General features: G+C 41.2%; 1 pseudogene; it reads right to left on the minus strand.

Moving 5' to 3' along the window:
- Nucleotides 1–5,277: 5,277 nt before the first annotated feature.
- On the minus strand, nt 5,278–16,319 carry LOC118966735 (annotated as a pseudogene).
- Nucleotides 16,320–16,737: the final 418 nt, after the last annotated feature.

Raw genomic sequence — 16,737 nt, forward strand, 5'->3', positions numbered from 1 at the left:
CCAGACATTATAAACATGGTAATTCACATTATAAACATGGTACCAGACATTATAAACATGGTACCAGACATTATAAACACGGTACCAGACATTATAAACACGGTACCAGACATTATAAACATGGTAATTCACATTATAAACACGGTAATTCACATTATAAACATGGTACCAGACATTATAAACACGGTGCCAGACATTATAAACACAGTACCAGACATTATAAACACGGTACCAGACATTATAAACATGGTACCAGACATTATAAACATGGTACCAGACATTATAAACATGGTAATTCACATTATAAACATGGTACCAGACATTATAAACATGGTACCAGACATTATAAACACGGTACCAGACATTATAAACACGGTACCAGACATTATAAACACGGTACCAGACATTATAAACACGGTACCAGACATCATAAACATGGTACCAGACATTATAAACACAGTACCAGACATTATAAACACAGTACCAGACATTATAAACATGGTAATTCACATTATAAACATGGTACCAGACATTATAAACACGGTACCAGACATCATAAACATGGTACCAGACATTATAAACACAGTACCAGACATTATAAACACAGTACCAGACATTATAAACATGGTAATTCACATTATAAACATAATACCAGACATTATAAACATGGTACCAGACATTATAAACACGGTACCAGACATTATAAACACGGTACCAGACATTATAAACATGGTAATTCACATTATAAACACGGTAATTCACATTATAAACACGGTACCAGACATTATAAACACGGTGCCAGACATTATAAACACAGTACCAGACATTATAAACACGGAACCAGACATTATAAACATGGTACCAGACATTATAAACATGGTAATTCACATTATAAACATGGTACCAGACATTATAAACATGGTACCAGACATTATAAACACAGTACCAGACATTATAAACATGGTAATTCACATTATAAACATGGTACCAGACATTATAAACATGGTACCAGACATTATAAACACGGTACCAGACATTATAAACACAGTACCAGACATTATAAACACAGTACCAGACATTATAAACATGGTAATTCACATTATAAACACGGTACCAGACATTATAAACATGGTAATTCACATTATAAACACGGTACCAGACATTATAAACATGGTACCAGACATTATAAACACAGTACCAGACATTATAAACATGGTACCAGACATTATAAACATGGTAATTCACATTATAAACACAGTACCAGACATTATAAACACAGTACCAGACATTATAAACATGGCACCAGACATTATAAACATGGTACCAGACATTATAAACATGGTAATTCACATTATAAACACGGTACCAGACATTATAAACACTGTACCAGACATTATAAACACAGTACCAGACATTATAAACACAGTACCAGACATTATAAACATGGTACCAGACATTATAAACATGGTACCAGACATTATAAACACAGTACCAGACATTATACACACAGTACCAGACATTATAAACATGGTACCAGACATTATAAACATGGTAATTCACATTATAAACACAGTACCAGACATTATAAACACGGTAATTCACATTATAAACACGGTACCAGACATTATAAACACAGTACCAGACATTATAAACACAGTACCAGACATTATAAAAACAGTACCAGACATTATAAACATGGTACCAGACATTATAAAAACAGTACCAGACATTATAAACATGGTACCAGACATTATAAAAACAGTACCAGACATTATAAACACAGTACCAGACATTATAAACACAGTACCAGACATTATAAACACGGTACCAGACATTATAAACATGGTACCAGACATTATAAACACAGTACCAGACATTATAAACACAGTACCAGACATTATAAACACAGTACCAGACATTATAAACATGGTACCAGACATTATAAACATGGTAATTCACATTATAAAACACAGTACCAGACATTATAAACACAGTACCAGACATTATAAACATGGTAATTCACATTATAAACACGGTACCAGACATTATAAACACAGTACCAGACATTATAAACATGGTACCAGACATTATAAACACGGTACCAGACATTATAAACACGGTACCAGACATTATAAACACAGTACCAGACATTATAAACATGGTAATTCACATTATAAACACGGTACCAGACATTATAAACATGGTACCAGACATTATAAACACAGTACCAGACATTATAAACATGGTACCAGACATTATAAACACAGTACCAGACATTATAAACATGGTACCAGACATTATAAACACAGTATCAGACATTATAAACACAGTACCAGACATTATAAACACGGTAATTCACATTATAAACACGGTACCAGACATTATAAACATGGTAATTCACATTATAAACACGGTACCAGACATTATAAACATGGTACCAGACATTATAAACATGGTACCAGACATTATAAACACGGTACCAGACATTATAAACACGGTACCAGACATTATAAACACGGTACCAGACATTATAAACACAGTACCAGACATTATAAACATGGTAATTCACATTATAAACACAGTACCAGACATTATAAACACAGTACCAGACATTATAAACACAGTACCAGACATTATAAACATGGTAATTCACATTATAAACACAGTACCAGACATTATAAACATGGTACCAGACATTATAAACACGATACCAGACATTATAAACACAGTACCAGACATTATAAACATGGTAATTCACATTATAAACACAGTACCAGACATTATAAACACAGTACCAGACATTATAAACACAGTACCAGACATTATAAACATGGTAATTGACATTATAAACACAGTACCAGACATTATAAACATGGTAATTCACATTATAAACACAGTACCAGACATTATAAACACAGTACCAGACATTATAAACACAGTACCAGACATTATAAACATGGTAATTCACATTATAAACACAGTACCAGACATTATAAACACGGTACCAGACATTATAAACATGGTCCCAGACATTATAAACATGGTACCAGACATTATAAATACGCTACCAGACATTATAAACACAGTACCAGACATTATAAACACAGTACCAGACATTATAAACATGGTACCAGACATTATAAACATGATACCAGACATTATAAACATGATACCAGACATTATAAACACAGTACCAGACATTATAAGTCATAGACTGTTCTCTCTGCTACCGTCCGCCAAGCGGTACTAGAGTGCCAAGTCTCGGTCCAAAAGGCTCCTTAACAGCTTCTACCCCCAAGTCCTAAGACTGCTGAACCATCTGATCTTTGTTTTAACACTGCTGCTACTCGCTGTTTATTATCTACACATCGTCACTTTACAAATGACCTCGACTAACCTTTAACCCCACGCATTGACTCAGTACTTTTATTGGTTTTATTTGTAATTAGTTAATTTAGGGGGTGATGGCGTCGACGCGGGCCATACTCAAGTCCTCATCAAACTCGAGGTCGATGTAGAAGAGTTCTACCTGCAACTAAAGAGGGTTATTGAAGGGGTTTTCCTATGGGGACGGACAAAGAACCCTTTTAGGTTCTAGATAGCACACTTATTTTTTCTAATGTGGAGACTGAAGGGCAACATAGGATGAGATGAACTCAACGTTCTTGACCGCAGTTCCAATAGCTGTCGGAGACTAGGAATTCCATGTGGGTTGTGCATGCTGGGTACAAGAAAACACCCTCCATTTACCTTTTATGGTGGCAATAATGCCCTTTATTTAATGTATAATTGGGCACTATTGGAATTAAGCCACAGCAGTTTGTAAAAAAAAGCACTGACATATTTGATCACATTTCTGTAGAGGTGTGGGCAGAATGTTTGGGCAGAATGTTTTAGCAGAAGGTTTGGGCAGAAGGTTTTGGGCAGAATTGTTTTGATATTTTCCAGTGACTTGTATGCTGCCTATAGTGAGTGCCTGTCTGCGAATTCTGCAAGATTGATCGTATGTTGTGTACACAGCCCAGATTTACGTACTGGACTGTGGAGGCATACTGGAGGTCTGGTGTGTAGAGCTGACACAACCCGTCCTGGCTGGATGTTTATTTGGCACAGGACGTGCTGGCACAGGACGTACTGGGCTGTGTAGACTCACTGGAAACACAGTACGCAAAGCCGGCGCAGGATATCCTGGTCCAAGGAGGTACACTGGAGACCAGGAGCGCTGAGCCGGCACCCTCCTTCCTGGCTGGATGCCCATTCTAGCCCGGCCAATCCGAGGAGCTGGAATAGAGCGCACCGGGCTAGAATAGCGCACTGGAGACACCATGCGCTCTACCGCATAACACGGTGCCTGACCAGTAACACGCTCCCCACAGTAAGCACAGGAGTTGGCTCAGGTCTTCTACCTGACTCAGCCAATCTCCTCGTGTGCCACCCCCCCCCCCCCCCCCAAAAAAAAAAAAATATTGGGGCTGCCTTTCGGGCTTCCGTGCTAGCAGTGTACCTTCATATCTTCGCTGTTCCTCTATTCTCCGGTATTTATCCTCGTAGTATCACCGTTCCACTTTCGCTGCCTCTAACTCCTCCTTAGGACGGCGATACTCCCCGGCTGTGTCCAGGGTCCTGCTCCATCTAATATCTCCTCCCAGGTCCATCTCCCCATTAAGCGCTGTTCCTCCTTTTCACGCTGCTTGGTCCCTGTAGTGTGGGTTGTCCTGTCACGGTCGTCATAATGAGGAGACCAAGGCGCAGCGCGATAAGCGTACATAACTCTTTCAATGAAAAGAACCGTGACGCTATATAACTACTGCAAACAGGCAAAACAAAGAATAACAACCCACAAACTATCCATTGAACATGGCTACCTAAATATGGTCCCCAATCAGAGACAACGATAAACAGCTGCCTCTGATTGAGAACCAATCTAGGCAACCATAGACATATAAACACCTAGACTAGTTAAACACCATAAATAAACCAAAACCCTTAGACAATACAAAAACTACACAAACCACCCTAGTCACACCCTGACCTAACCAAATCATAAAGAAAATAAAGATAACTAAGGTCAGGGCGTGACACTTAGTCATATCTCAGCTTACTCACTTACTTACGGAGCTGCCTACTCCTGATGATTCGTTTTTTTCAAATCATATGAGCAAAAAATATTTAGATTTATCTGGGATGCTAATCCAGACAAAATAAAGTGTGCCTATCTAAATAATGAATATGAATTGGGTGGGTTGAGATGATTAAATATAAAAGCACTAAACCTCTCTCTAAATGCTTCACTTATACAACTGGTCTGCCTGTCCAAAACAAAAGATCACCACTGGAGGAATAATAAATAGGAAATGATACCAGTTTCAAATATTGGTTGGCGGCCATGGCGTTGGCTCTCTCAACGTCAATCATGAGGTCCTCCACCTCTCCCTGCAGTCTCTGCTTGGTCTTCTCCAGGGAGGCACACTTTGAGTTGGTCGCCTCAATGGTCTCCTCAGCCTCCTGCAGACGCTGGGCCAGCTTCTTCCTGTTGGACAACAGCGGGTGGTGTTATGGTGAGTAACTTGTTGTGAAACAAATATTGCACTACATATTGAAGTAACATTTTCTCAGATTCCCAACCAGCCTCAACATCCACACCGTTTATTTTAGTCTTTACTATTGAGAGCAACTCACTTGGCCTCCTCCAGCTCCTCTGTGCGTTGGATGGCATCAGTTTCATACTTAGTCCTCCACTGAGCCACCTCACTGTTGGCCTTGGACATGCCGCGCTGCAGCTCTGCCTTGGCCTCCTGCTCCTCCTCAAACTGCTCTCTCAGGAGATCACAATCATGGCGGGCAGACTGGACACCATGGGCCAGTGCGTTTTTAGCCTGAGAGATAAAGAAAGACAAAGAGAGATTAGAGAGGGAGAGTAAAACAGATGACAGTAGAAGTCTCTGAGGGAGGTGTAGAAACAGTCTATGTGTAGATAAAGATCTAAACTGTGCCTTACCTTGACCTCCTCCTCAATCAGTCTCTTCAGCTCCTCCACCTGCTGGGTGAAGGCCTGTTTGCCTCTGGTCAGCTGAGACACCAGGGCTTCCTTCTCCTCCAGCTGGCGACCAAACTCACCTGCAGGGAAAGAGGAACATCTTGTTATGGGGACTCTGTGTCTTGTTATGGGGACTCAAACTCGAAGATTGACATTTTATTTTGAGGAATCGTAGTGCAGAAACTGTGTGGACTGAATTTACAGCCCCCGACACATGTTATTGTGTACTACTGAGGTGAACTATATTGGTTTGTTGTTCATTGTTGGAGGTACCATTTTCTGTCAGGAGTCTGGCCCTCTGTCCGCTGATGTCGTTGACCTGGCGAGCATTCTCATCATTCTTAGTCTTGAGCTCGCTCAGCTGGTCCTCAAGAGTACGGCACATCTTCTCCAGATTGCCCTGTTAGTGAAACATATGTGACTGTCAACTTCAGTTTATTGAATGGTAATGTAGTTGACCCTCAACACTGCTTGACCAAAACATCACTACTCACCTTAGCCTTGGCGACAGCCTCCATGTTGCTGGAGAGGTCATCAATCTCCATCTTGTACTCGCTCTTCTCCTTCTCCAGCTTCTGCTTGACGCGCTGCAGGTTGTCGATCTGCTCCCCGAGCTCAGCCACACTGTCGGCCTGCTTCTTGCGCAGAGCGGCGGCTGTGGCCTCATGCTGCAGGGTGGACTCTTCAAGATCACGACGCAGCTTCTGGAACTCAGCCTCGCGCTTCTTGTTCATCTCAATCTGAGCAGCAGTGGCGCCTCCGGCCTCCTCCAGTCTCTCGCTGATCTCTTCAAGTTCCCTGGAGAGATCGTCCCTCTGCTTCTCAACCTTGGCCCTGGCAGCACGCTCAGCCTCAATTTCCTCCTCCAGCTCCTCAATACGGGCCTAGAAAAAGGGTCAGGAGCAGGGGGAATGAACACTACAATACAGTTGAAACAATTGAACCTCACTACATAATAATAGCATGTACTGTATATTTAGCATAACTGTGTTTATACATAGCCAGCTACACTAACATATTTACTATATTCATTAGACATTGTCCCATGCAGGAACCAAACTAACAACGGTAAGAAGCAACATCTTTGCATAGATTAGAAGCACCAGCAAGAAGCACCATCTTCCATCTTACTGAGCCATCAGAATCCACCAGGAAGAATGTGTGCTACCAGAAGAAATATGTCAGTTATTTTCCTGTACTGGAGCTTAGATCCTGTACTGTACCTGGAGTTCCTTGATCTTCTTCTGCAGCTGAGCTCCCAGAGACTGCTCATCCTCTATCTTGCTGAGGAGCTGGGTGGTCTCAAACTCCTTCCTAACAAACACAAACACGTTTGTTTTGGTTAGACAGTGTAAAAGGAGCCTACAATACCATTCACTTTGCTTGTAAGAATCACATAAGTCTAATTCATAATTACAACAATGAGCCAAGAAGAACCATTATGTTGATCAAGATGGCAGGGAAAACTGTAGTCATTTATTAGTGTTTACTTCTTGATTTTCTCATCAGACTGCTGCTTGTCATTCTCCAGGTCCATTATGGACTCCTGGGCCAGTTTCAGATCTCCCTCCAGCTTTCTCTTGGCTCTCTCAAGGTCCATACGGAGCTTCTTCTCTTGCTCCAGAGAACCCTCAAGCTACAAGATATAAACAGACATGTGTTGGTCAAATCTAAACAACTGTAGATAAAATCATCCTGCATACTATCAAGGCCAGAATGTCAAACTCCACTCACGTCGTCCACTTGCTGTTCCAGCTTGGTCTTGGCCTTGGTCAGAGTGTTGACTTTGTCCTCCTCTGCCTGCAGGTCGTCCAGTGTCTGCTGGTGGGCCTCTTGGAGGGCTTTCTTCTCCTTGGTCAGCTTGGCAACACTCTCATCCATAGACGCCATCTCCTCTGTCAGCTTTTTAACCTGAAAATGGCCACAACAAAATTTAGTTTTTGGTCACTTCACCATAAGTGGTTAAATGGATAATATAAATGTGTCAACAAGTTCTGTACTATAGATTCAACACTAGATGGCCCTGTACTCCATGCCAGTGGACTGAATGGAAATCATAAACGAGGGGGGAGCAGAACATGTAATGAATGTGGGGAGTCAACCACAACTGAAATTCCACTATTTTGTGTCTTAATTTTTACTGCACTCACAAAAAGACTTGAATTACATTTATTTTTTGAGTTGATTATTCTTTGGATTATTGTTTGGTTAGACTGTCTACAAGACCTTGTTTTCAGTGGCGTGCTTCTCCTTCTCCACTTTGGCCTAGGTGAGCTCCAGGTCATCAATGTCCTTCTTCAGCTCAGAGCACTCGTCCTCCAGCTTCTTCTTCTTGGCAGTCAACTCAGCATTCATCTCCTCCTCATCCTCCAGCCTCTCAGTCGTCTCTTTGAGTTTGGCCTCCAGCTGGATCTTGCTCTTGATGAGCCCCTCGCACCTTTCCTCAGCATCGTTCAGATTCTCTGAATCCTGGTTTCAGAACAAGAGAAAAAACCTGTGTTCTCACTTTGTGTATCAAAATATAGACTTCATTTAGTCAAATAAGTGAGAGCAAATCAATTTAAATGCATGACATATATATCACATGCCAAAAAGATCATCAAGGACTTCAACCGCCTGTTCACCCCGTTATCATCCAGAAGGTGAGGTCAGTACAGGTGTGTCAAAGCAGGGACAGAGAGACTGAAAAACAGCTTCTATCTCAAGGCCATAAAACTGTTAAACAGCCATCACTAACACAGAGAGACTGAAAAACAGCTTCTATCTCAAGGCCACCAGACTGTTAAACAGCCATCACTAACACAGAGAGACTGAAAAACAACTTCTATCTCAAGGCCATCAGACTGTTAAACAGCCATCACTAGCCGGTTACTACCTAGGCTGCCCTATGTACATAGACCTGGCATCACTGGCCACTTTAATAATCGAACACTGATCCATCCTTGAAGAGGTGTGCATGTTCCCCAAGTCTTGGGAGGGGGGGGGGACATACTGTTTTACCCACTTCATATGTACAGTATATACTGTATTCTAGTCACCCTAGTGGCTGCTGCCCTACGTACATAGACCTGTCATCACTGTTCTATGTACTTCATATGTATATACTGTATTCTAGACAAGGCTTTCCTATTCAATTATTGTTCATATGTATATACTGTATTCTAGTCAAGGCCATCCTTTTAAATTATTGTTCGTATGTGCTGATGTGTGTGCGATTGTGTCTGTGTACTTGTGTGTCTAAATGTGCTCTGATGAGGGTTGTTGCTCACTCACAGATGCGACTTGAAGCGCCAGGTCATTCTTCTCCTGCACCATGGCCACCATCTTCTCCTCCAACTCCTTCTTCTTGGCCAGAGCCTTGGCCAAGTCCGACGTCATCTTCTCATAGTTCTCCTTCATGTTGGCCAGCTCCTTCTCAGTCTCAGCGCTCTGCAGCAGGGGCTTGATCTTGAAGTACAACTTCATCCATGGCCAGGTTTTCACATTCATGAATGAACGGATGTTGTACTGGATGGTGAAGACGGAATCTCTGGTCCACAGAAAGGATAGAGTGACATGGTGAGTGACATGGTGAGTGACATGGTGAGTGACATGGTGAGTGACATGGTGAGTGACGTGGTGAGTGACATGGTGAGTGACATGGTGAGTGACGTGGTGAGTGACATGGTGAGTGACATGGTGAGTGACATGGTGAGTGACATGGTGAGTGACATGGTGAGTGACAAGTGTGTGACATGGTGAGTGACATGGTGAGTGACATGGTGAGTGACATGGTGAGTGACATGGTGAGTGACATGTTTAAAGATTGTTAGGAAAATTATGATTAAATGACTGAACAATATTCTCATTTTAAATAGAACTGTAACTAAGTAAACTCCTCCAGTGTTTTTGTTTTTTACTTTTCCTGTGGAAAACGACATCCCAAGTATAAATACAGTAAAGTACACACACTAAAGGGTCAAAATATATGTTTTGAAGGAAATAGTTTTTTTTTTATATACAACTGCAAACTTCAAGGAGTGGGAAATGACACAATCATTATACATTACATACAGGAGGCTGACAGAATTCTTTGCCAAGATGTCTACTCTTCCTCACCTCCTCTCCATCATCTTGGTGAACTCTCTCCTCATGAGGAATCCACGGCTGAGAGCCTGGACCATGCCGACCAGAGAGGCCAGCTTCTCATCTCTCATCTCCTCCAGGACACCCAGCAGACCGGCTTTGAAGAACACCTGACAAAGGTTGACATGGTCAATTATGGAACCAGTCAGGTGGGAACAGATAGAAAGGTTGAATCCAAAGAGAGGAACAAAACCACTAGATTGATTTGAACAACATAAACATTGTAATGTTTACAAACAAACCATGAGATAGGTTGTTTATGTGTTGTAAGTTATTGTATAGTTGTAGATTAATAATGTACACTGATATAGATAACTGCAGACATACCATTCTGACATAATGCACAAGATAATGAATTGAGTACAATGTTTCTTCACATGTTTAAGAAATAATTACAAGATGGATAGATCAACTGGAGAGACATTTAATGGTTAGAGTTTAAATTATCATTGAAGTTGTGTTTTAGTTGGCATCTTTTTTGCTGGGGGGTTTTTGACTGACCTTGGTGTGTCCAAACTTGTAGTCCTCGTGATTCACATCAATGGACCCAAGCAGCTTCTCAGAAGCCTTCTTGTTGTCCATGAACTGGCCCTCGGGGATGACACTGGCATTCAGTATTTTGTACCTGAATCAGGAGAAATGTCAAGATGTAATAGATTGGTTATATTACGTAAAATAATAAGGCTATTCTGATGTTGGGAAAACCCTTAGAGAAGATTAGTGTGTGTGTGTGTGTGTGTGTGTGTGTGTGTGTGTGTGTGTGTGTGTGTGTGTGTGTGTGTGTGTGTGTGTGTGTGTGTGTGTGTGCACGTGTACCTCTGCTTGAAGTCAGCATAGATGATTCTGCTGGGGAAGCCCTTCCTGCAGATCCTGATACCCTCCAGAACACCATTACACCTGAGCTGGTGGATAACCAGAAAGTTCTCCATCAGACCTGGAAACACAAACCAAGTCTCTTTAAATACTCATAAACAGGTTAAAGGTTAAAGACTGGTTTGTTAATGTTACTGATACTGTACTGACAAGATGTCATATTTAACTCAACATCTATTGTACCTGGAGTCTTTGACTCGTTGGGGATCAGGCAGCGTACAAAGTGAGGATGAGTGCTCCTCAAGTTGGTCATCAGCTTATGTAAGTTCTCCTGTAGGAGGGTTACAAACCATGTTCTCAGAAATAATTTCTGATAATCAGTACACGCTTTGAAGGACTGAATATACACATTTTAAAAGCTCACCCTGAATTGGGAGGACACAGTCTGCATGGAACCACCCTTCTTCTTGCCTCCTTTCTTGGTTGTATCTGTTATAAATGAGAGAATCTCATGTTAATTTCACACTTATCTTAATGCAAGTGCTGCCAATGAGATTGTGTAAAATAACACCTGTTGAATGAGTAAATTAACCCAGTAAATCACCATGACAAATTGTGATACATTTAAAGCAGCAATCAGCAGTTGAAACGATACCAAAATATGCTCCCTGCCCCTGTTTTGATAAAAAACTGAGAGATGTCCTAGAGAAAAATAACCACTCAAATTTATAGACAGATCTATGTATTGAAGGACTGACCATCCATGATATCAAAATGATAGTATTAATAATGTTTTGAGGCTGTAAAGTGCATGTTTCCTTTTACTTTGCTTACAAACATTTAAACAAGCTCATATTTTGGGTTCTGATGGGGTACGACAGGTGAACCAAGCCGATGTTCTTCAAGAATGAATGGGTACATATCTTTTAAGTCCACGAATGGATGTAGCAACTGCAGACTGACCCTTTAAAGAATATGGGACTGATTTGTAACTAGTTCTACATGAAATGTTTTGATGTTCTGCTAGTCTTACCCTCAGGTGGGGCAGCGACATACAGGGTTGCCATCAGTTTGACTGAAGACTTCCCGTACAGCTGAAGAACTGAGTCGTTCAGGGGGTCCTTGTTCTTCTCCAGCCAGCCAGTGATGTTGTAGTCCACAGTGCCGGCATAGTGCACCAGGGAGAAGTGGGCCTCTGCCTTGCCTTTGGCTGGCTTGGGCTTCTCAAATGCCTTGTTTTTACCAAGATGCTGGTCATACAGCTTGTTCTTGAAGGAAGTGTCTGAAGCCTTGGGGAACATGCACTCCTCTTCAAGGATGGAGAAGATGCCCAATGGCTTTACGAAAAGAGATGTACATCAAATTAGTGATATTTACATTTAGGATCACATTTGTTCTTTTAGCAAATATGCTATTATGAGAGTATCTTCATTTAGGGGCACAATAGTAAACATATTGAGTTATCAACAGTCAGATGCGTTGTACCATGTGATAATATCTCCATATGAGCTTTGCTGTTGAGGTCCATTATAATCCTGACAGACAGCTTACCTTCTCAATAAGCTCAATGCAGGCAGCCAAGTCCATGCCGAAGTCAATGAAGGCCCAGACGATTCCCTCCTTCTTGTACTCCTCTTGTTCCAGGACGAACATGGTGTGGTTGAAAAACTGTTGCAGTTTCTCATTGGTGAAGTTGATGCACAGCTGCTCCATGCTGTTGTACTGTTGAAGGAATTTCAGAAGGGATCATTTCATCATCATTCAAGGCTGGAATCCCTCTCAATCACAACTAATTGTCTTGTTCTGGTCTCAGACTCACGTCAAAGATCTCAAACCCGGCAATGTCGAGCACACCGATGTAGAACTGCCTTGGATTCTTGGTGTCCAACATCTCGTTGATACGGATGACCATCCACAAGAACATCCTCTCATAGATGGACTTGGCCAGAGCCGAGACTGAGTTATTAACCTGCAATGATAATAGCTCAAATGAATACATGAGATATTGACCATGTCTAGTGACAAGGTGAAAAGAGCTCGGGGAAAACATCACCACTATTCAAAACCAGCAATTCACTCATCACCAAAAGATGTATGGTTCTCAGAAAATGGTAGACGCTGTGTTTGGCCGCCTTACCTGAGGCACAGTCTGTCCCTTGGTCACATACTCGTTGCCGACCTTCACTCTGGGGTAGCACAGAGCCTTCAGCATCTCAGCTGAGTTCAGGCCCAGCAGGTAGCCGATTTTATCAGCCACTGGAGAGAGAACCAACAACAACAGACTCAGAAACACAAGATCACGTGTTTCTGATGTCACACTGACAAAAGGGTTAGGTTTTGATTTGAACCCACTTCCATCATTTTAAATCATTTCTGGAGGTTGGAATTTGGTCTCCATAAATTATCTCCTGCCGGACTTTGAGGAGGCTCTGTCTATCTTACACGTTGTATATCTATGAGTGGGACTGGGACTGGGAATGGGACTAATGTTTATATATTGTATATCTATGAGTGGGACTGGGACTGGGACTAATGTTTACATATTGTATATCTATGACTGGGACTGGGAATGGGACTAATGTTTACATATTGTACATCTATGAGTGGGACTGGGACTGGGACTAATGTTTACATATTGTATATCTATGACTGGGACTGGGAATGGGACTAATGTTTACATATTGTATATCTATGAGTGGGACTGGGACTGGGACTAATGTTTACATATTGTATATCTATGAGTGGGACTGGGACTAATGTTTACATATTGTATATCTCTGACTGGGACTGGGAATGGGACTAATGTTTACATATTGTACATCTATGAGTGGGACTGGGACTGGGACTAATGTTTACATATTGTATATCTATGAGTGGGACTGGGACTGGGACTAATGTTTACATATTGTATATCTATGAGTGGGACTGGGACTAATGTTTACATATTGTATATCTATGAGTGGGACTGGGAATGGGACTAATGTTTACATATTGTATATCTATGAGTGGGAATGGGACTAATGTTTACATATTGTATATCTATGAGTGGGACTCACCCTCTGTGCCGTCTGGCTCGGCCTGCTCCTCACGCTGCTTCTGCTTGAATTTCAAGTTGCCATGGTGCAGACAGCTCCTGTCAGCTTGTAGATGCTCATCTTCTCATCATTAGTGAAGCCCAGGATTGTAATGGCATCCTGGCATTAGACAGGAAGTACAACAGTGATGAACTGAACGGTAGTTTTCTCACATACAGTACACTACAGTTCTGTGCTCTCAGCAGAACAAATGGGATGGACATTTGACTGGCTTCTCAGATCCACGTGATTACACTTGACCAACACTGGTAGATGACATCACAAGATACATTTGACACAGTTCCACAGGGACTTAGTGACACTCTCTTGTGGATGTCTTACATGTACAGTATGGGCCTCAAGGTGAAGTGTGAAGGCATGAAGAGTTCCTTGAGGCACATGCCTAACTAACAACAAGGCAGAATAAAACAAAACCAAATACATGAACATTCCCAGCAGCCACCAGGTTGGAATTGCACAGTGCATTCAGTGTGTATGGTGGTCCTACCCATTCCATATATAGAATATGAGGAACCCTTTGTTTGACTCACGTCTGTGGCATCCAGCTCTTCCTTGTCGTTGATGCTGGCCACAGTGATCTGACCCTGACTGCACATGGGGAAGTCGTAGGGGTTGGTGGTGATGAGTGACATTTCTATGGACAACAGAGGATGTCTTGTCAGTTAAATCTCTTAGAATTCTACTGTCCTACCTTTACAATATCTCTCCTTTACTCAATAGATGGACTCAAGTATCTTATATCACTGTTAGGGTTTCAAAGCTATCGGCTGTAATTTACCAAAGTTTACCGTAAATCTTCATTAATTTTGTCAAGTAACAGAACATCTATGGCATCAATATCGTAACTTCGGTAATTCATTTTCGAATAACTTTAAAAAAAAATGTATTCATATATACAATTCTTCAAAATATTTCCTTTTGTTTACCAACTGTTTACCAACTGTTTACCAACTGTTTACCAACTGTTTACCAACTGTTTAACAACTGTTTACCAACTGTTTACCAACTGATTAACAACTGTTTAACAACTGTTTACCAACTGTTTACCAACTGTTTACCAACTGTTTAACAACTGTTTACCAACTGTTTACCAACGTTTTACCAACTGTTTAACAACTGTTTAACAACTGTTTACCAACTGTTTACCAACTGTTTAACAACTGTTTAACAACTGTTTACCAACTGTTTACCAACGTTTTACCAACGGTTTAACAACTGTTTAACAACTGTTTACCAACTGCCACCAGCTTGATGCCCAAACATGGACAACAAACAGATATAATCAAACCAAATGTGTATAATAATAAAATTAAGGATGTTTCATGCTGAAACCCTCATATTAAACACCAATGGTATTAATTAAGTGGATGGTTTATGTCTAGGATACTGTTTTACAGCTTTGTCAATCTATTTTCTATTTTTAAATCATAGTATTACATTATTTAATATATTTGACATGTGATAATGCCACACAGAAGGTCAGAGACCCCTGGGATCATCAGAAATACCCCAACGGGCCACTGGATGTCGTGTGATAGATTACATCAAATCCTTGAAAGATACATTTGCAAAACTTAACACAGTCCATTACTTGATACATCTTTCCCAAAGACCTGACCCATATCTAGATGCCTTGTATTTATAATGGAGGTAGGAAACATTCCCCCTGAAACTCTACTTTGCCTCACCAATAATGTCAGGTTTGTGATTGGTCATCATCAGGAAGAAGATGTGGTAACCTCTCTCATCGGGAAGCTGCAAGGACACTCTGGACTTCTCTAGAAGGTCTGAGAGAGAGAGAGAGAGAGAGAGAGAGAGAGAGAGAGAGAGCGAGAGAGAGAGCGAGAGAGAAGAGTGAAGAGTGAAGAGTGAAGAGTGAAGAGTGAAGAGTGAAGAGTGAAGAGTGAAGAGTGAAGAGAGAAGAGAGGAGAGAGGAGAGAGGAGAGAGAAGAGGGAGAGAGAGAGAGCATTGGATAAAGCTTATCTCCCCAAAAAGTCTGTGTGACTTCTCTAGCAGGTCTGAGAGAGAGAGAGAGAGAGAGAGAATATGAGATAAAATGATATGATATGATGATATGCTCTCCGAATAAGAATATGTGTGAAATTAGGTATTAATCGTGTGGACGATGATTTCCACAGACGGGGGATCAGTTATCCTGTACCTCTATCCTGTACCTCTATCCTGTACCTCTAACCTGTACCTCTATCCTGTACCTCTATCCTGTACCTCTATCCTGTACCTCTCTCATTAACAAATATCCCCACTCATCGACTCATTCCTATGCATAGCCTAATCCATTCATAATGTCATGTATTTTCATCACACCCAAATGACACAACATATTGCAGTAGAAACATTTTCTCAAGTGAGATTTTAGTAAACAACTCTTGGTCTGTAACAAAACAACATATAGATTATCATACTCAAGCAACATTATGGGGACATTATTGAATTCATAGCATCATCATGGTTCCAGCTATATTAATGTTCAATAGGGTGACGTTTAGACAGAAATGTATTGAGTAGAACAGATATGACTGTCTGTCAGGTAGAATAGAGAATCACGTCAGCTCTATTCAATACATTTCTATCAGCAACGTTCAGAACATTTCACCTGAATACCTCCTGTTTGTTCTGTGAGCAGTGTCCACCCAGCACATCAGTAC

The sequence above is a fragment of the Oncorhynchus mykiss genome, chromosome 1 (genome assembly GCF_013265735.2).
Source record: "Oncorhynchus mykiss isolate Arlee chromosome 1, USDA_OmykA_1.1, whole genome shotgun sequence".
Lineage (NCBI taxonomy): Eukaryota > Metazoa > Chordata > Actinopteri > Salmoniformes > Salmonidae > Oncorhynchus > Oncorhynchus mykiss.